Consider the following 21214-nt stretch of genomic DNA (forward strand, 5'->3'; position numbering starts at 1 on the left):
CTTCTTTTGAAAACATGAAGTGGTAGATTATATTGTGCTTAATGCTCTTAGCAGATATAGACAATTAGTGTGGCGTATGAACCAAGTTATATGATCTTATACCTACAAGCTTTCCTCCAGGGAAGGCTAAGTGTTGACTGGGAGAGGGAGCCAGGGAATTAAGGCCAGAAAAGTCCCAAAGCAAGCACAGTTCACCTCAAGGCACTCCTGCTTTCATCTCCTTAGCATGACAACCCAAAATCAAGCCAGCTTTAAGCTTCCATGACAGCCATGGTTCCTTTACTGTCTCCTCATAAGCATGTGGCTGCACAGAGGGAAGAAAACTGGTGTGTCATCATTATGCTACTTATGGGATGACAAGTTCTCTTTAATACTGCTATCTCTCCAAAGGGAAACTCTGTTTATCAAAGTCGAGATCTGTGCCGTCTCTATAAGCTATCCAGGTACAGAACCACTTCTCCTAGCAGAAGCCAAGCATTTCTCTTCCCATTTTTTAAGAGTAAAACGTATTCTACATCTAAAGGGCACTTCTAGCTTTTCTTTCTTTCTTTCTTTCTTTCTTTCTTTCTTTCTTTCTTTCTTTCCTTCTTTCTTTCTTTCTTTCTTTCTTTCTCTCTTTCTTTCTTTCTTTCGTATTGGCCCACCATGAGGATGGAAGTCTTGTGTCACCACGAGGAAGTGAAAGCAGATACATAGCCATGGCAGTGTATCTGACAGCAGGGTTTCTTTCAGACTCATGAAATCCAGATGTAATGACAGGTGCATAAACCCAGAGGTGGTCTACCACTGAGCTAAATTCCCAGGTTGGTTTTGTTTTGTTGTTTGTTTGTTTGGGAAATAGGGTCTTGCTAACTTGTGTACAGCCTCACTAAGTGGCTGAGGCTGGCCGTGAGCTTGTGATCCTCCTGCCTGGGCTTTGCAGTCATGAGCTACCTCACCTGTCTGGTTCTCTTCCTAATAGCCTGTGATCTTACCATTTTCATAACTCTCGGGCCCATGACTTTCTCTGATCTTTGCTAGTAGTATCTGACTTGTCAAAGTTTTGCCTCTTCCCATATTAGTACAAAGGTGTTTGATACACTGGATGCTCCTGCTCATTAATTCTCCTCTCCCCAGTTTATTCTCACAAGTAAATCCACACCTTTATTTTTCTTTTCAATAGTTTTCTAAAATACTTCTCTACTTAGAAGATGAGTAATCAGTGCTTATAAATGTCTCCCACAAACAAAATGCCTACACCTTTTTTTCATTCTAGCTGCCCCCTTATGCACCTGTCATTACATCTGGACTTCACAGAGCCTGAAAGAAACCCTGCTGTCAGATACACTGTGATGGCTACGTATCTGCTTTCACTTCCTCGTGATGACACAGGCCTTCCGTCCCAGACCTCATGGTGGGCCAATACCAGTACCTTTCCATCCCTGTCTGCCCTTGTCTCAACACCACTGCCCAATAGAAGTACAACGCCAGCTACATCTATAAGTTACATTTTCTACCAGCCACATTAAAGGTAAAAAGGCATCATTGAGATTAACTTTAATAATGCATTCTATTGGACACAACATATCCAAACATAGACTTGTAATCAAAATAAGAAAATTATTAATAAGATGTTTTCAATTATTTTTCTACTCTTTTGAAATCCAACATACATTTTACAATTTACAGCACATTTCAATTCGAATGCTTAGATTTTGTTAAAAGTGCTTGGTCTGTATCTAGGTTTCATGAAATTTACAATGGAAAAGTAAATTCATATACCCGAGTTATTCCAAATACACTTAAAAGTTTTCAAATAACTCAATCAGTATCTATTTTTAACCAGAGTAAATATTTAATTTTAATAAAATGATTAATTAAAATAAAAAATTCAAATGCCATGGTAGCACACACCTGTAGTTTCAGCACTCAGGAGGCTGGGGCAGGAGTATCCCTTGAGCCCAGAAGTTCAAGACTAGCTTGGGAAACAAAGCAAGACCCTATCTCAAAAAAAAAAAAAAGAAAGAAAAAAAGAAATATTAAAAATTCTGTTCTTACAGACACTTCACAGAAGAAGAAATAAAATTGATCAACAAATACATGAAAAAGTGTTCAACATCTCTAACAATTAGAGAAATGCAAATCAAAACTACTCTAAGATTTCATCTCACCCCTGTCAGAATGGCAATCAATAAGAATACAGGCAACAATAATTGTTGGCGAGGATGTTGTAGAAAAGGAACACTCATACATTGCTGATGGGGCTGCAAATTGGTACAACCACTATGGAAAGCAGAATGGAAATTCCTCAGAAAATTGGGAATGGAACCACCATTCGACTCAGCTATCTTTGGTTTATACACTCTTTAGTTTCTACCCAAAGGACTTAAAATCAGCATACTATAGTGATGCAGACACATCAATGTTTATAGCAGCCAATTCACAATAGCTAAACTATGGAACCAACCTAGGTGTCCCTCAATAGATGAATGGATAAAGAAAATGTGGTATATATATACTCAATGGAATATTACTCAGCTTTAAAGAAGAGTAAAATTATGGAATTTGCCAGGAAATGGTTGGAGTTGAAGAATATCATGCTAAGCAAAATAAGCCAATCCCACAAAACCAAAAGGCCGAATGTTTTCTCTAATATGTGAATGCTAATTCACAATAAGGTGGGAGAGGGGACACTAGGGAAGAATAGCATAGTAGCATAGTAGAATGAAACAGATATTATTACTGTATGTATATATGTGACTCCATGCCCAATATGATTCTGCAACATGTACACTCAGAAAAATGAGAAATTATATCCCATCTATGTATGATATATCAAAGTGCATAAATGCATTCTATTGTCATATATAACTAATAAAAACAAATTTTTTTTAAAAAAATATTTTTTTAAAAACCCAAAATACTGTTGATTATGTATATGAACACCTTGGTCAGCCAGGCTGACACATGGATTTAACCATCACAGTTCACATGTTGTATGATTTCTAGTACAAAGCTATCTCTTGTTAATATCATCACCAAACTATTGTTAATATCATAAGGTCAAAATGAGTTGTTACTCAGATTTATAATTGGTCCTGTTTCAACAATGTATTATAATATAGAAAGCCATTTCAACTTTTGTTTAAATATTGAGAGGTTAAAAGAATAAATTATCAATAGTAATTAAAAAATAAAATTCGGTTCTACCGGCAGCCATCTGCAAAGGGGCTGCTCCTTCAAACTTCAAACTTCAGAGTCAAATGGACACATTATGTTCTTGCTTATTTATTTATTTATTATTCTTTTTTAGTTGTAGATGGAATACCTTTATTTTTACGTGGTGCTGAGGATCAAACCCCATGCCTCACACATGGGAGAGGAGCACTCTACCACTGAGCCACAACCCCAGCCCTGGTTCTTCCAGCTTTGCTTGTGAAATGCCCTCCCTCTCTGAAGCCATACCATCTTCTCCCTCTCACCATTGCCTGCTAAACTCCTAATCCTTCCCCTCCATTTGTCAGACTCTGGCATCTGGCTCCCTCTGTTCCTCTCCACCCCAGGTCCTTAAGTCCACTCTTCTGAATGATCCCAGAGCTATGCAGTTGTCCCGGACAACACGTGGCCTCAAAGTGTACTGACCCCTGAATCCAGTGACCTCCATTTCCTCATTTCCTATCCATTCCAGTTACCCACATCCATAGCTACCTCCTAGATTTTGCCATGACCCTGAATCACTCCACATCTCATGTCCAGTGTCTCCTAATGTCCTGGACTTTACAGACACTATTCCCTGAAGATTTCCCTTTCTTCCCAGTCCACTCCTGTCCTCATAGCCCAGTGAGAGAGCAAAGAACAAAATCCCTGCCACCAAACCCCCTGCGGTTGCATCTAAGCCCTGGCATTTACTAGTTAAGTGACTTTGGACAAGTTATTTAACCTCTCCGCACCTTACTTCCCTGTCTGAAATGAGAGTAGTAGCTCTATCAGGTAGATCCTGTAAGACTCAAATAGAAAGCACATATTGCCTAAAGTCATTATATAAATTCCATAAATTTATCAAATTTTTACCCAGTGCAAGTAGAATAATACCTTTCCCAACAACCTCAGTTGTCCTTTTCCTTTGTCCTTCTGTCCCATGCACTAGGCAAAGCAGCAACCCAGCTCAGTACTGCTCTCCGCCTTGAGATCTTCTATACCCAACTGAGCTCTACTGGAGAAAATGCCCTCTCCAGTGTCAGTGTGAATGGATGAGCGATTTACTGCCTTCATTCAGCCCTCCCTACAATTCCTCACACTTAACAGGGTTTTTTCTCAATCAGAGGTGAAGACGAGGGAGGCAGGACAAACACTAGCAAATCTCTAATGAGAAACTTGGGGGAACTGAACACTAATCCTAAAAATAATGGGGTTTTGCTTGACTTCAAACTGCAGGAACAGTTATTGAGGAAACTAAACAGCTTTTGCCCAGCAGAACCCTTCTAGGGGCCCAAGTTCGCCTACAAGACTTGGTAGTCAGAATGCAACAATTTTGTAGCCAGAATACAACAGTGGGAGACCAAAAATGAATTTTAAAAGATAAAGCTGAAAAGAGGAACTCCCTTAGGGGGAAATGAGGCCTGTAGAGACTGGAGTGCAGGAGCTCAAGAGAAGCATCACGTATTTCTTTTTAAGTGTGGTGTGTCAGAGGAACGATGGCCCCCAACGATGTCCACATCCTAATCCTCAGAATCTATTACCTTACAGGATAAAAGGAAGTGTGCAGATGTGATAAGGGATGTTGAGCTGGGGAGAATATTCTAGATTGCCCAGTGGGCTCCAAACACCATCACAACAGGGAGGAACAGGAAGCCTTGACATGGACATAGGAGTTGTCAAACAGAAGCAAGAGAGGAGCTGTGAGCCAATGACTACCAAGGGTGGCCGCCAGAGTCTTGAAAAGGCAAGGAAATAGATTTCCTGATGAGCCTCCAGAAGGACTTAGACCTGACTATCGCCTATACCTTGACCCCAGCCCAGTGAAACTGATTTTGTTCTGTGAACTGCAGAACTCTGAGAAAATTCATTTCTGTTGTTTTAAACCACAAAGGTCATTCATGACCTCACACTAGGAAACTGCATTTATGTATTTTCTACCGCTGCAATAAAATACCTCAAGCTGGGTACTGTATAAAGAAAAGATATTTATTTAGCTCACAGTTTGGAAGTTTCAAGAGCTGATATCTGCCCAGCTCTAGTGAGGGCCCTCTTGCCTGCTTCACATGGTGGATGGCATCACAGTGGGAACTCATGAAAGGGGAAAAGACCACATAGTGATGCAGGAAGCCAGAGAATAGGAACAAACTGGGGTACCACAAAAATTATGTTAATCACGTCCAGTAACCTCATTACTTTATACTAAGCTACACCTCCTGAAGGTTCCACCACCTCTTAATAATACCACATGGAGGACCAAGCTTCCAACATGTGGAATTTAGGGGGACACACTTAAACCACACCCAAACCATAACAGAAACTAACATGCATGAGTAACAAGGAAACCCTCAAGTTCTACAGGACAATTTCATGGTGACAGGATTGGCCTATGCTATGAGGGAGCGTGTTCAGATAGTTCCTAGGGCCTCAACCAGACGCTGAGGCAAGCCTTCAAAGTATAGCTGCAGAGACAGCTCTGGTTCCGTGTAGGCCTAGGTTCAATGTTTCTATAGCAATTGGGGCCCCTTGGAAGGAAGCAGTTTCTCAGAAAGAAAACTCAACAGTATTTTTTTGTTCCATTATTAAATTGACATGTAACTGTACATACATATGGTTTATGGTGTGATAATTTGATATGTATATACAGTGTGTAATGATCAACTCAGGGTAATTTTCTTCTCCTTAAACATTTATCATTTCTTTGTGTGGGGAAGCTTTGAACTCTTCTTTCCTAGTACTTTATAGGATGTAAAATAAGTTGTTGGGAACTACAGTCACTCCACTGTGCCATAGAACATCAGAACTTATTCCTATCTACCTGATTTTTGGTGCATGTTATTCAACCTCCCTCTGTCCCTTACCCCACTACCTTTTCCAACCCCAATGACCACCATTGTACTTTCTGCTTCTGTAGAATCAATCAATGTTTTTAGCTTTCCCATATGAGATCATGCACTCTTCACTTTCTGTGCCTGAATTATTTCATTTAGCATAATTCCCTTCAGTTCCATTCATGTTTCAGCAAATGACAGGATTTCATTCTTTCTTACGGTGGTATAATATTCCATTGTGTGAGAACACCACATGTTTTTATCTATTTATCTGTTTCTTTTGTTGTTGTTGTTGTTGTTGTTGTTGTTCTACTCGATTATACATGACAACATAATGCATTTCCTCTCATTGTACATAAATGGAGCACAACTTCATTTCTCTGGTTGTACACAATGTAGAGTCACACCATTTATGCAGTCATACATGTACCTAGGGTAGTGATGTTCATCTCACTCCACCATGTTTCCTGCCCCCCTGCACTATCTCCACCTCCCTCCCTTTTACCCAATTCAAAGTTCCTCTATTCTCCCCATTCCCCTCTCCCCATTGTGGATCAGCATCTACTTATCAGAGAGAACATTTGGCCTTTGGTTTTGGGGGATTGGCTTACTTCTCTTAGCATGACATTCTCCAAGTCCATCCATTTACCTGCAAATGCCATAATTTTTTTCTCTTTTAGTGCTGAGTAATATTCCATTGTGTATATATACCACAGTTTCCTTATCCATTCATCTATTGAAAAGCATCTGTTTCTGAACACCCCAATTTACTATCTTTCTGCAATAAACACTGGAGTGCAGGCATCTCTTTGATGTATTTATTTCATTTTCTTTGGCTATATACCCAGTAGTAGGATTGATGGATCATATTGTAGTTCTATTTTTAGTTTTTTAAGGAAACCTCAAACTGTATTTAGTAATGGCTATACTAATTTACCATTCTCACCAATAGTATATTAGTTCCCCTTTCACAACATCCTCACTGCTTTTATTATTTTTATAGTCATTTTTATTATAGCCATTCTAACTGCAACAATATGACATCTTCTTCTTATAGTTTTGATTTGCATTTCCATGATGATAAGTGATGTTGAGCATGTGTTTCATATATTTGTTGGCCATTTATAAATCCTCTTTTAAGATATCTCTACCTAGATCACTTACCCATTCTGTAAAATGAATTATTTGGCTTTTTTTGCTTTTGAGATTTTCTTAAGTTTCTTGTATGTTCTGAATATTATTAATCCCTTGTCAGACAAATAGTTTGCAAATATTTTCACCCATTCTGCAGGTGTTGTCTCCACTTTGTTTATGTTCAGAATCTTCTTAGTTTGATATAATCCCATTTGTCTATTTTTATTTTTATTTTCTGTGCTTATAGGATCTTATCCAAAAAATATTGCTTATAGAAATATCTTGAAGTGTTTCCCCTTAGTTTTCATTTACTAGTTTCATAGTTTTAGGTCTTACATTTAGTTCTTCAATACATAAAATTTACTTTTGTATGTGGTGAGAGATAAGAGTCTCAATTCTCATGAAGATATCCAGTTTTCCCATCACCATTTAATGAAAAAGCTACCCATGTTCCAATTCATGTTTCTGGTTGCCTTTGTTGAAGATTTGTTGGCTTTAGACGAGAGGATTTATTTTTTGATTCCTTATTGTGTTCCACAGTTCTGTGTTGGGTTTTTTCCCCCACTTTCATGCTATTTGGACTTCTGTGTAGCTGTGTAGTACACTGGTCAGGTGTTGTGATGCGTCCAGCTTTGTTCTCCTTGCTTAAGATTGCTTTGGCTCGTTGGGTTTGTGTTTTGCTTTGGCTCTTTGGCTACTGTGTTTCCATATGAATTTTAGAATTTTTTTTTTTTCTATATCTGTAAAGAATGCCACTGGTATATTGATGGAGATTGCACTGAATTTGTAAAATGTTTTGGGTAATATGGACATTTTAACAACATTAATTCTTCCAATCCATTTGTGTGTATGTGTGTGTGTGTGTGTGTGCGCACTTATACGTGTCCTCTTTACTATTATAAATTTCACTGTAGGAATCACTCATGTCCCTAGTTAAATGTATTACTAGATGTTTTATTTTATTTTTATAGCTACTATGGATGAGATTAATTTCTTGACTTCTTTCTCAATGGGTTCATTATTGGTTATAAAAATGTCAATGACTTCTGAGTATTGATTTAGTATCTTGCAACTTTAATGAATTTATTCACCAGCTAGTATTTTATTTGTTTGCTTGCTTATTTGTTTTTTATGTGAAGTCTTCAGGTTTTTCTATATTTAAAATTATGTGGTTTGCCAAGAGGGATAACTTCCTCCTTTCCTATTTAGATACCCTTTATCGTCCTTCTCTTGCTTTATTGCTCTAGTTGAGACTTCCAGTACTATGTTGAATTCAGAGTGATGAAAGTCAACATCTTCTTCATGCTCCAGATCTTAGAGGAAATTATTTCAGTTCATCTTCATTGAACATAATGTTGACTGTGAGTCTGGTGAATATATTCCTTATTGTTTTGAGGTACATTCCTTTGACAGTTAACTTTTGAGAGCTTTTATCATGAAGGAATATTAAATTTTATCAAATGCTTATCCTGTATCTACTGAGAAGATCATATGGACTTTGTTCTTAATTCTGTTGATGTGATGTATTATGGTCATTGATTTGCATATGTCAAACCACCCTTGTGCCCCTTGGATAAATCCCACTTGATCATGATATACAACCTTTTTGATATATTGATGGATTTGGTTTGCAGGTATTTTTAAAGAATTTTTGCAATATGTTCATCAGTAGTTTTCAGGGTTTTTGTTGTTGTCCTTGATCTTATTGTGTCCTTGTCTGGTTTTGGTATTAAGGTAATTCTGGCCTCATAGAAAGAATGTGGAAGAATTTTCTTGCCCTTTCAATTTTTTGGAAGAGCTTGAAAAGAACTGAGATTAATTCTTCTTAAAAGTTGGGTAAAATTCAACAATGAAGCCACTTGGCCCTGGGCTTTTCTTTGATGGAAGATCTTTTAATACTGATCCAATATCTTTCTTTCCCTGGTTCAATTGTGTTATTTGATATTGGTTTTTTTGAACTTTCCATCTTCACGGTTGAATCTGGGTAGGTCACAGGTGTCCAGAAATCTATCCATTTCTTCTTGGTCTTCCAATCTGGAGGGTAAAGTCATTCATTGTAGTCCTAAACAAGGGTTTATATTTCTGTGGTATCAGTTGTAGTATCTCCTTTTTCATCTCTGATTTTACTGATTTGGGTCTTCTTTCTTTTTTTCCTTGATTAGTCTAGTGAAAAGTTTGGCAATTTTGTTTCTTTTCAACAGTTTCTTTCTTTATTTTGTCGATTTTTAAGGCTCTATTTCATTTATTTATGCTCTGATCTTTGTTATTTCTTTCCTTCAAGTAATTTTGGAGTTTGTTCTTAGGTTTGTATTTCCTGAGTTGCATCGTTAGGTTGTTTATTTGAAATCGATTGTGTGTGCACGTGCACGTATGTGTAGGTGCTCACTATGCTAAACTTCTTTCTTTCTTTTTTTTAATGTCTTTATTTTTTTTTAATTTTTTTATGTGGTGCTGAGGATTGAACCCAGTACCTCATGCTTGCGAGGCAAGAACTCTACCACTGAGCCACAACCCCAGCCCCTAAACTTCTTTCGTATTACTACTTTTGCTGTGTCCCTTGGTTTTAGTGTGTTGTGTTTTCATCTTCATTTGTTTCAGTAAAATTTTTAAATTTCCTTTTTGATTTTTTTTTCTTTAACCCATTAGTCATTAAAGTGTTTGTTGTTTACTTTCCACATATTTGTACAATATCTAAAGTTCTTCTTATTGATTTCTAGTTATAGTCCATCGTGGTCAGAAAAATAAATAAATAAATAATATGGTTTGGTTTGGTCTATTTTTTTTAATTTATTGAAACTAGTTTTGTGATCTAATGTATGAACTATTGTGAAGAATGTTCCATATGCTTATAAGAACATGTAGTCTGCAGTTATCTAACTGGATAATTTGATTCATTTACACTCAGGGTTATTATTGATAGATAAGTACATACCCCAGTATTTTGTTAAGTTTTTCTGGTCTTGAATAATCTTCTGTTCTTTTCTTCCTTTCTTGTTCACTTTTATGTTTTGGTGGGCTTTCTGTATTGATTAGGTTTGATTTTTTTCTCTTCTGTGTGTGTTGGGTTCTGGTGAGTTTATGTTGTCATGTTTTCATGATGATAGTTATCATTTTTCACTGTGTATAACATTCTTAGTTGGCAGTTATTTTTCTTTTACAACTTTGAATATATCCTATTCTCTTTTGCCCACAAGGTTTCTTCTAATGAGTGTTTCCTTATATGAGACTCAATGGTTTTCCTTACTGTTTCTAGAATTCTCTCTTTATCTTAAGACTTTTGACAGTTTGACTGTAATATGCCTCTGTTGAATTTATTTAGGATCTTATGATATTCCTTAACCTGCATGTCCATGTATTTCCCAAAATTTGGAAAGATTTAGCTATTTTTCCACTTAATTTGTATGTTTTTCCTTTTCTCCTTCTGGAACACCCATAATGCAAATATTTGTTAATTTAGTAAACAAACCTAAGTCTCCTAGGCTTTTTTCAGTTCTTTATTTTTTTCTTCTGTTTTTTTTTTCTTTTTTTCTCTTTCATCTGCTTGATCTGGTCTGTCATTCAGGCCACTACATTATTTATTTATTTATTAGATTCTTTGGTTCCAAGATGCCAGATTTCTTTTTCTTAAGATCATGAATTGTTTTCTAAGTTTGTTGAATTGCCAGTTTGAATTATCTACCTTGCATCTCATTAAATTCCTTAAAAATCATTATTTGGACATCTTTCTCAATTTCCTCTGGTAGGGTCTACTGTTAAGAGTCATTGTGTTCCTTTGGCAATATCATATTACCTTGATTTTATATTCTTCTGGAATTCCTTTGTCAGTGTTTGCACATCTGGAAGATCAGCTGTTTCTACCAAATTTATAGGGTGGCTTTTGTGGTAAGAGACTTTCTCCTGGAGGTGTCCCTAGGTCACACTGGCTTTGTTTCCAGATGAGTGCAATGTCCATGAAGCTTCTTCTGCTGTGATTTACTCAATGATATGTGTGGGTGTCTCAGTGATCTGGACTCCAGGGGATCATGGGATGGTTCTGCCAGCTGCAATGCAGCTCTCTTAGGTGGTGCAGGTTTGCCTGCAGCTCTGGACACCACTCTCATGGCTTTGGGTGTAGGTCACCTCTTACTTTCCACGGATCAGGTAGGGGTGGGGTCACTCTAGTGAAACCAGACAGGGAAAGCATGGGTAGTGCAGGAACAGAGGTGAGGCACTGTCACATTCTGAAGACCGCACGTGGGCAGGGTTGTTCCTGGGCTCCTGATAGATACAGCATGCCTGATATAGGGGCAGGGTGTCCATCAGTGCCTGAAGCTGTTTAGGTCCTTTGCCAGGCTTTGGAAGTCCATGCTAGACAGGACAAGTTACCTAGCTGCTTCCTGGGGCTGACAGATGGTAAAAGAGCGCCCCAAGCTGCTTCTTGAAGAATCAGTGAGTTGCTCAATCGGGGTTGCTTAGTTGCTCTCAGCCCAGACATGGCTAGGCAAGTCCACCCAGATACTTCCTAGGATGGAGGAAGTCACCTGGCAGCTTTGCAGGGCTATAGGTGAGAGTGTAGAGACCACCAACTTTTGGTTCACAGAGTCAGGACAACCCAAGCTGGTGGGGGTGAATACCCAGCTACTCATGGATTCTGGCTGGGTAAGGTCTCAAGATGAACTGTTCAGAAGAAGTTTGGATACAGGAAGACACAACACAGGTGAGGTTCTTTCTCCAGAACAATGTAGCTGTTACAATAACTTTCAGTTTACAGCTAGCTGCTAGCAGCTATGAGCAGCTCGGAGTGCTTGAAGAATCTACACTTGTTCAGGCCTGATAGGAACGCCTGCAGGATGGGGTGCTCTGCTCTATCAAGGCGTTAGTGAAACCACATCCTTAGCACTTGTGGTTAGCGTTGCCAAGCTGCCAGGCCAGGAAACTGATAGCCAGGAGCTTCAGGCATGGAACTCCTAACTTAGAAACCCCCTTCCCTAGGGACAAAGACCCCTCCTGATGATAGCAATATTTAGAGCATCCTCATAGAGTGGTTACATTAGGCATAAGATGATTGGCTTATGGATACTATCTTGCTTGTGAATGATTGATGGGCACGCCCCACTGGAACCCTATAACAGTTGTATCATTCCAAAAATAAACTGAGCTACTGGATGACAACCTGAGGTGGGTCTCCAGCCAGTTCTCTCACCAGCTCCCCGAGTCTGTATGTTGATTCCACGTCTCTACCCACCCACCCCCACACCCCCACCCCCCCGACTGAGGTAGCCAAGCAACTAATCGACCACATCAGTGACCAGAACGGCAGCATGTAGCAACATGGATTTCCTGGAGCTCCCCAAATGGAGCTCAGGGCTTCTGAGGACTGCAGTCTTCTCCAGCAGCAAAACTTAGCATGTCTATGCCATTAACAGAGACTGATGGGGGCCCCTGCTTACCTTTTTCCCCACCATGCGCAGTCCCCCTTGCTTCAGGGTTGATCTCAACTAGAGAGATAAGATGGTAGATGCCATGTGCTTAAGTCTCTGAAGGAGTTTAATCCCCAAAATCATATGTTAATGGCATTAGGAGAATGGACACTTCATCTGACTATGGTATTTTCTAGGCAGGGTCTTTGGAAAGTAATTCTGTTTATATAATGTCATTAGAGTGGAATTTGAATGACTGGATCCTGATGGCTCTGTGAGAAGAGGGATAGAGACCAGGCACACAGACAGACACACGCATGCTCCCTGTCTCTTGCCATGTGAAGTACCTGTGCTGCCCTGGGACTTTGTCAGAAAGTACGCTACCACGATATGCAGGCCCTGGACCTTGAACTTCCAGAACTGTGAGCTACTTAATTCTCTTTCTTTATAAAATTAACCTGACTTGGGTTTTTCATTAGCATAATGAAAAACGGACTAATCCAGTCCCCTTCCATGGCCATCATGTGTCTCCATACTCCTTTGAAGCCTCTGCAATATCCTAGCTGCATAATGATTCTCTGCCTCAAATACTCCAGTGCAAGAGCAACCATTTTTCCTTTGTTTTTGGTCATTTTCTGTGGAGGGAACAGAGCTAGGCACCATCTTGCTGACCTCTGAGTGTGAGCAGGGTGTGTGTGAAAAATGATGCTTCGGTGCTCACAGAACTAACTGACTTTTGACAAATTTCTCACATTGGAGATCACAGAACTCCACTGGATGGAGAATATTAGAGGAAAAAAAATATCTTCACTTATCCTAAAGGAAAGTGACAAGAGACAGCATGGTAAATAAAGACCAGGCCAAAAGGAGGAAGCAGGTTAAAAATGTTAAAGCTCAGCTGAGCCTGCTTCAAAAGGAGGAGAAGAGGGAAGAAGATGCAGCTCTCTCTGCATCTCCACTGTGCTGACAAAATCAGGTAGAAACACTGTTTCACTCACTGGGAGTGTGCTAGTCCCAGGGCCTGAAAGATACTGAAGCAAAGAAAAGGGAAGTTTAGGAGTCACTAGGCGTGGACACTAGAACCCTGGGGTACACATTTTGGGAGTACCAAGTCCAGCTCCAGGAAGAAGAGGGTGACCTTCCAGCTGAAGCAACTGTGGTCACCAACCAGCTCAAGGGTTCAAGGCTCTGTTAAACAGGAGTCAGGGCCATGGTGGGGGTGTCTGTGTGTCTCCTTCCATTTCTCTGAGCAGAGGGCAACTGCTGAGTGCCTTGGGATCTCTCAAGGATGGAAACATTCACAAAAGCTGGAACAGGGGAGACTGTGAGGAAATCATCCACTTTTGTGCTTCATTGATAACTCGCCTGCAAAACACACTTCACAGGCACAGCACATCCATACCTTTTTGCCTACCACCGCTGACCAATTGCTCTTAAAATTGCAGGAAGTATGTTCCTACAAATTACTTATATGTTTGCGACCACATTTATAGGAAGGGAGAAAAGAGCAGTCTATACTGAGAATTAGAATAGAATGTTATTTGAACAAAAAGAAAGATTTAAAAAAAAAAAAAAAACAGATTAAAGGTTCCTGGAGGGAGATAGATCTTCAGTGAGTTTAATTCTCTCTCCGGTTCTGGGTTTTCTCCCAATATTCCTTCCAGGGATAGAGGACAGAGCCTGGTGAGTTTTTAGCTGCCTGTCAGTCTCTGGCCATCTCTGATTATGGCGTGGCCTCTCTTAGCTTGCTGGTTCCCAGGGCAGGAAGCATCTTCCCTTGCATCTAGAACAGCCCCCCTATATGCATAGTATTCCATTATCATTTAATAACAAAAAGTGAAGCATTAAGACACAACAGATTTATTATAGTCATTAAGCCAGAACCACCAACTTTTAGAGAATTAAATTGAAGGAGCAACAATTACAATCAAATCAGATGAAGGTTGAGGCCTCTTAGTAATACCTTCCTTCATCCAATTCTTGATGGTCTAACAGGTGATGGAAATCAGGATAATGGCAGCTTGGTCCACAGAGTATTTTAATGTCCTGGCTTTGTTTTGTTCGTTGCATAAGTCAGTGTGCCAGGAGACATTATCCTGCCTTGTTATTTAAAAAGACTATTTCAGGTCCCCTCTCCCACACATCCTGCCCACAGGGGTCTGCAATGTCAAGGTGACTACCAGAACTTCAGGTCTTTTCCTTAAAGATTCTGCCTCTCATAGGTCTCCCTCTCAAGCTATTCCCTTGGCATGACTTGTAGAAATTAATTATTTTCCTTTGAATTTCCCCAGCAACTCTGCCACCACAGAACACCAAAACAAAGACACTATTGACCCAAGTCCTCAGCAGACTAAAGTTGGAAGAATCAGAATGGCAAAACAAACAGCAATTTTAATATGAATATTAATGATCCCTGTTCTAAAAGGGCCATTCCTCCATTGGCAAGACCTCCTGGCAGAAAGAAATAGGAGAAGAAGATGCGGAGAAGAGAAAGAAAGAAAACAGTTTGCAAACTACAGAAACAGAGCAGCCTTTGATACAAAATCAAAATGGGTTCCTTGGAACACAGTGGCCAACTTATATAGAGATAGTACTCATACAGGTTCCCAGAGGGATCATTTATGCAAATGAGGGATGCAAGCATGCTCAATCCTCATTGGCTAACATTTTTATAGGACTGTAGGTTGTAGTTCATTGGTCAATTCCCAACATCAAAAATACTTTCCAGGTTTATATGTCAGTTGAAATATCCTATTTCACTGCATAATCGTGGTCACTGCATATATGTTCACAGGTATTACCTACATCATAATCTTGTACCAAAGATCTTTTGGTAATGATTTTTAAGTAATACCAACACAATTTTATATGTATATATAAAAGCTTCTATTCATATAATGGTCTCACCCATTTTTCTGAAAAAAAAAAATTGTCATAACATTTGAGAGGATTATATGGTGAAATATGGCATACCATTGAAACACGCCTCCTTGGCAAGGACCCCAGAGCATAGTTTGTGGCTCTTCCAAGAACACAGAGTCCATGTGTGATCCCACAATCAGCAAATGACTACCAGGCTCCATTCTGAGTTTGAGGCCAATTAGCCACTTGGGACCTTGAAGAGTCAGCTTTACCTTTTTTTCCAAAGCTGAGGCTTGAACCCAGGACCTTGCACATGCTAAGTAAGTGCTCTACCACTGAGCTCCATCCAGCCCCAGTCCCCACATTTTCTTAAAGTTCATATACATGATTATTTCAAGTTGAAGCCAATTGAGAAGAAGTAGAGCCAAGAAAAGCTTCTACCCTTCCTCATTTGCCTCAAAGTAGAACTTAAATTTACAAAGAAAAAGTATCTTTTTCCTACCAGAATATCTGTATGACCAAAAGGAAAGGTTTTCCCTTGCCCTCTCAAGGTTCACTGTAATGGATGAACCATAGACAGATAAACAGGAAAAAAGATACACAAATGTATTTGACTTGCAGGGGGAGAATCACAGGAGTGTGATCATCCACTAACCCAATGAAATTCTGATGCTTATATGCCCTTCTTCCTAGGGGAAAAGGAGATGGGGGATGTGGGCAATTTGGAGGCATAGTGAATGATTATTAGGGAAAATGATGGACCCAGGAGACAGAAATTAAATTATAAGTGATTTTGATTGGAATTTGGATGACCCTGAAACAGACATTATCTTGAGACAAAACCAGACCAGATGTGGTTACATTCCTCACTCATCTTTTATGTGCAAGGTGATAAGGTTTCAGGGTGGGAATGGAAGGCACTTGTACTGTCTTTGCTGGAGCAGTCTTGTGCAGTTAAGGGAACATCAGAGGAAAACCTCTTCTGGCATTTGCTGACTTTCAAGAGCCTTTGATTTCAAATAGCCAGCTTACCAGGATGTCCTGTTTCAGGGTGAAATTCTGGACTCCTCCAGGGCAAAGGTTGATCACTGAACATAAGCCCCTCATCTGCCTGGGCATAGCACCAGAGGAATCTTCGAGACAGGCTTGACTGGCTCCAATGTGTTTGTCCCTAGACAAATCCTAGAGTCTCAAAGTTCTTCTCCTTTGTCTTGACATCTCTCTAAAAATGTACCATCCTTTGATGAAAATACTCTTTAAGCCAAAGGTCAAAGCCACCGCTATGAGAATTACTCATTCCCTGGTTATACAATACAATACAATACATGTTAATAAACTTGATTATCTCTTTATTGTTTATGGTTACAAGGGTCCATCCCCAAGGAAGACCTCAAAAGAATAGTGAGAAATTTATTTTCTCCCCCTACAAGGTCACATGAAGGTCATACTCTTTCCAGCCAAAGTGCTAGGACCTCACCTTCCTCCCTTAAATGGATTATAAAGGTTTTCCTAAATTAAAACAATGACCTCCTTAAGATCTTTCTGGTGTCAATTACTAAGATGATTAAGTTTTCCATTTCAATACTATTTGAATCTGGTTTAAACTGGTTTGTTAGTTTGGGGGTTTTAATTTTTATTTCTTTTATTCTTTGTGTGCATAAATGTTACTAGGAACTGAACCCAGGGTGCTTTACTATTGAGCTACATCCACAACTCTTTTAATTTTTTATTTTGAAACAGGATCTCACTAAGTTGCTAAGGCTGGCCTCAAATTTAAGATCCTCCTGCTTTGGCCTCCCAGATTGCTGGGACTATAAGCATCATTTGAGTATTTTTTAAACATCGTGCTTGTTTTATTTTAAAAACCAATTCATGTTATTTGTTCCATTTTTTTAGTTTACTACTGCACTGGCTAAAGTTTTTGCTTATAAATAAACCTACCATACTCCGTGCATTTTTGCTATATATCATTTTGACAGATTCTGACAAAGCTAAAAAAGAATGTGAAGCAACCATTTGCCTCTACTTCAAAATTATCTTAAGAAGTTAAATTTTATTCTTGCTGAGAATGACTCAGGCAAGTGGTACTCAAAAATTTGAAAAGCATGTCTTCTAAATACAGTAACAAATTTTCACTTCCACTTGAAAGTAATTATAGTTCATTGGTCAAAAAGCACAAAAGTATATGTGAAGTTAGCAAATTAATTACATGTATTTTCTTTCAATCCAGGAATAGCATTGGAACCTACAAATGGTTTCACACATGCTTGGACCTCACAGTGCCCTGAATTCATTTTAACTCATGACAAATTTAACAGAACAGCAGGGAAGAGAAGGAAGATTAGCAGCTCTGGTGTGTCTTGGGAATTCTAAAGTTTTGTTTTGTCTTAACTTTTCCCTGCTCCCTCTCACCTCCCTCCGAGGACACCATGTTTCTCCTCTAATCACCTCCTTAAAGATCGAATTCTATTTGAGTGGTAATCAATTTAAGTGAATGCAGATTCATGGGTGTTTAAATTATGGCTCTGCCATTTCTAGTCATATAAACTCAGGTAGTTTATTTAGCCTCTGTTTGAGACTTAATTCTGCCATCCATAGATTGAAATTATAAAATGTATCCAAAAGTTTGAAATAGGCAGAAGGGATTCTTTCAATCAAATAGAATTTGCCTTTCTACTGTCTATCTTTCAACTCTGTAGAGACTGTGTTTACATTGTAAATTTTGTCCATTAGGGATGCCACCTAATACATTCAGTAGAATATATTATCCAAAGAGTATGGTTTATGGTCCTTTTGAACATTACTTAGTTTTGCATCTTACCCAAAAAACTCATCCTTACATTGCCTACAAACTATCTAGCTCCTCAATGCTCTTTCTAGTAGTATTTGAGAGTTAATGGTTTAATTAACAAGGTAGACAAAATCTTTGAGGTGTATTCATTTTATATTTGCATCAGACTCATGATTTTATCTTTCTGAAAATTAAGCCCTAACAGAGGTAACCATCTCTATCTCTTTGGGTTTTGAGAGCATTTGACAAAGTCAAATATAATTATATATAAATATAAATATAGATATAAATATAATTTATTGGCTACTTACTCTGCCAGCACTCTTCCTAAACATTCACATTATATGTACTATCCCATTTAATTCTCACAACCCTGTAATGTAAACACAATCCCCATTTTCTGGACAATAAAACTGTGGTGTAAAATGGTTGAGAAAGTTGTGCAAAGCCACAGAGCTAGTACACATCCAAGCTGGACTAGAAACACTTTAAAGGAAGCAAGAGACCAAAGAGCTCTTAGGAGCTTGGTCTTTTTCGTCCTTTTCTGTGACCTCAGCTGTCCTAAGTTACAGCCTATGAAGACAACATGATAGTTCAGAACTCATCACCAGCCAAGCACTTGTGGAGGAGTCAATAGACAAGCTAAGTGGGAGGCGCCTCCCCTCGCCAACAATCCTCCCTGTCAGACCGTTCCCTCACCCAGACTTCCTTTATGTTCAGCTCCAAAATGACTTCTCCAGGCATTGCTCCAGCTCCACAGATGCTTCTCTCTCTGAACTCTGTCAACAGAATTCAAGAAATCGAAAAGACTGATGCACACTGTTCTTTATTATTTCCAGTAACAGAGCCTCCTCTAAAACAGCCTGGTCCTTTGGGGACTGCAGGTGTCTTAAGAATAGACGAGGAGTTATCTGGAAATTTCTTTCATGTCACGGTTCACAAGGATTCTTCTCTCTGAACCAAGCTCATATGAAGGAAAGGGAGACAGGAGATGAAACAATCTCACAGTAAGACAAAATTATAGCTTCCCATACCTTAGGAAAGAAGAAATAGACATTTACCAAAAGAGACAGAGAAGTCGGCTGGCTCTAATAAAAACCTAGAGAGCTTTAACCTAGAGATATGTATTCCAGGAGGTCGTTTCTCTCCTATCTTTGGGACTAGGTGTCATCTGTGCCTTAATGTCCCTAATCACGGAAGGGTCCTGACTTTTCTAACTGTTCTGATGCCTGAGTCTCCCACCTGTGTTCAACATCAAGAGGCCAAAGAGAAAACAAGACTACTGCATAACTCCTATGGAAGATCAGGCTCATTGAGTCAGAGGCCCAAAGACCCATAGTGGTCCCTGAGACCCTGTCAAGTGAACCATGAGGTTGAAATTGATTTCCAAATAATACTAGGTCATTATTTGTCTTTTCCCCTGCTTTTGACACTTGCAAAAGCAATGACAGGTAAAGCTGCTGACATTGTTACTAACCAAGACCATGGCACCAAACTAAGCTAGCAACCATTATATTCTTCACCACCATGGACTCCGGATTAAAAATAAAATGCCAGTTTCACCTAAGAACCTCCTTAATGAGTCAATTTTTTAAAATAGGAATTTTATTAAATCTCAACCCTTCCACCTCTTTCTAATAAGCTTTGTGTCAAAGTAGGAAGTACGCTAAAGCATTTCTGCTATCTCCAGGTAATCTCAAGGAAAATAACTTGCATGACCATTTGAGATGCAAGGTGAACTAGCTGCTTTCTCCATAGGCACCAGACAAGGTGATTGGTGAACATTTTCTCAACATCAAGCCAAGTGAGCTCATCACTTCAAGAAAAACTGACAGTATTTGTTGGTAATGATAAAATTTTGAGCTCTTAAATAAAAAAGAGAATTTTAGATAACTTGTTACCCACTGCCATGCTCTTGACAGCTTCTGAATACTTAAGGACTTTTCAGATAAGATGGGTAGTGTATTAACCATTGTGATTTTTTACATCCTATAACAAAATATGTCAATGTTTGGAAACTCAGCAACTCAGTTTTCCAAATGACAATGAATGATGATATAAAATCATGTAATGTATAAAAGACCCCCTCAAGACATAAGATAGACCAATGGGTTTTAGCACAGAGGACACAAAATGCATCGATGTGCTCTCAGACTCAACATTACAAGTTGACAAGTTGTACAAGGTACAACTTTACCTCTAAGAAATTTGCTAAGTTGTGGTTCAGTATCAAAGGAGAATATTCACAACCATCTGAAAAGACAAATGAAATGCTTCTATCTTTCCAACCAAATATCTAATCAAGTCCAGATTTTCTTCACATATTTGAACCAGCACAACAGATCACAATAGAATAAATATATAGGCAGCTATAAAAATCCAGTTGTCTTCCTGTAAGCCAGACATGGAAGAGATTTATTTTAAAAAAATGTAAAACAATGGCATTCTCCTCACTAAACTTCTCTTTTGGATAATATGGTTATTTTTTTCCTAAAACATTTGTTATTTGTGTTAAAATATAATGAGTCTATTGTTATTTTTTTTTGTTATTTTTTCAATATTGGGGATTGAACCCAATATTGTATCACCACTGAGATACATCCCCAGCTTTTTTTCTTTGTTTTACTTTAAGACTGGGTCTACACTAAATTACACAGGCTGGCCTTGAACCTCTGATCCTCCTGCCTCAGCCTCCTGAGTTGTTGGGATTACAGGTGAGCACCACCATACCCAACTTTCTTAAATATTTTTAAATGTTCATTTTAATACCTAATTTGACAAACGTTGATAGATAAAATAAAGCTTTTTAATGGGCTCAACTGCCACAGTCTGGCTGCAGCAAAATAACCAGGGGCGGGGGTGGGGGGACGAATGACTTGTGTACCTTAATACAGCAGGAGTGGAAGCCGTTTATTATAGGACAGGAGTGGTATTTATACATTCCACACAGCTTATCTAATTAGCATAAAATAGATACAGCAGTCAACCAATACGGAATCTCCACACTTAATGGCTCGCTTTTG

Source organism: Callospermophilus lateralis, chromosome 5 (assembly GCF_048772815.1).
Source record: "Callospermophilus lateralis isolate mCalLat2 chromosome 5, mCalLat2.hap1, whole genome shotgun sequence".
Classification (NCBI taxonomy): Eukaryota; Metazoa; Chordata; class Mammalia; order Rodentia; family Sciuridae; genus Callospermophilus; species Callospermophilus lateralis.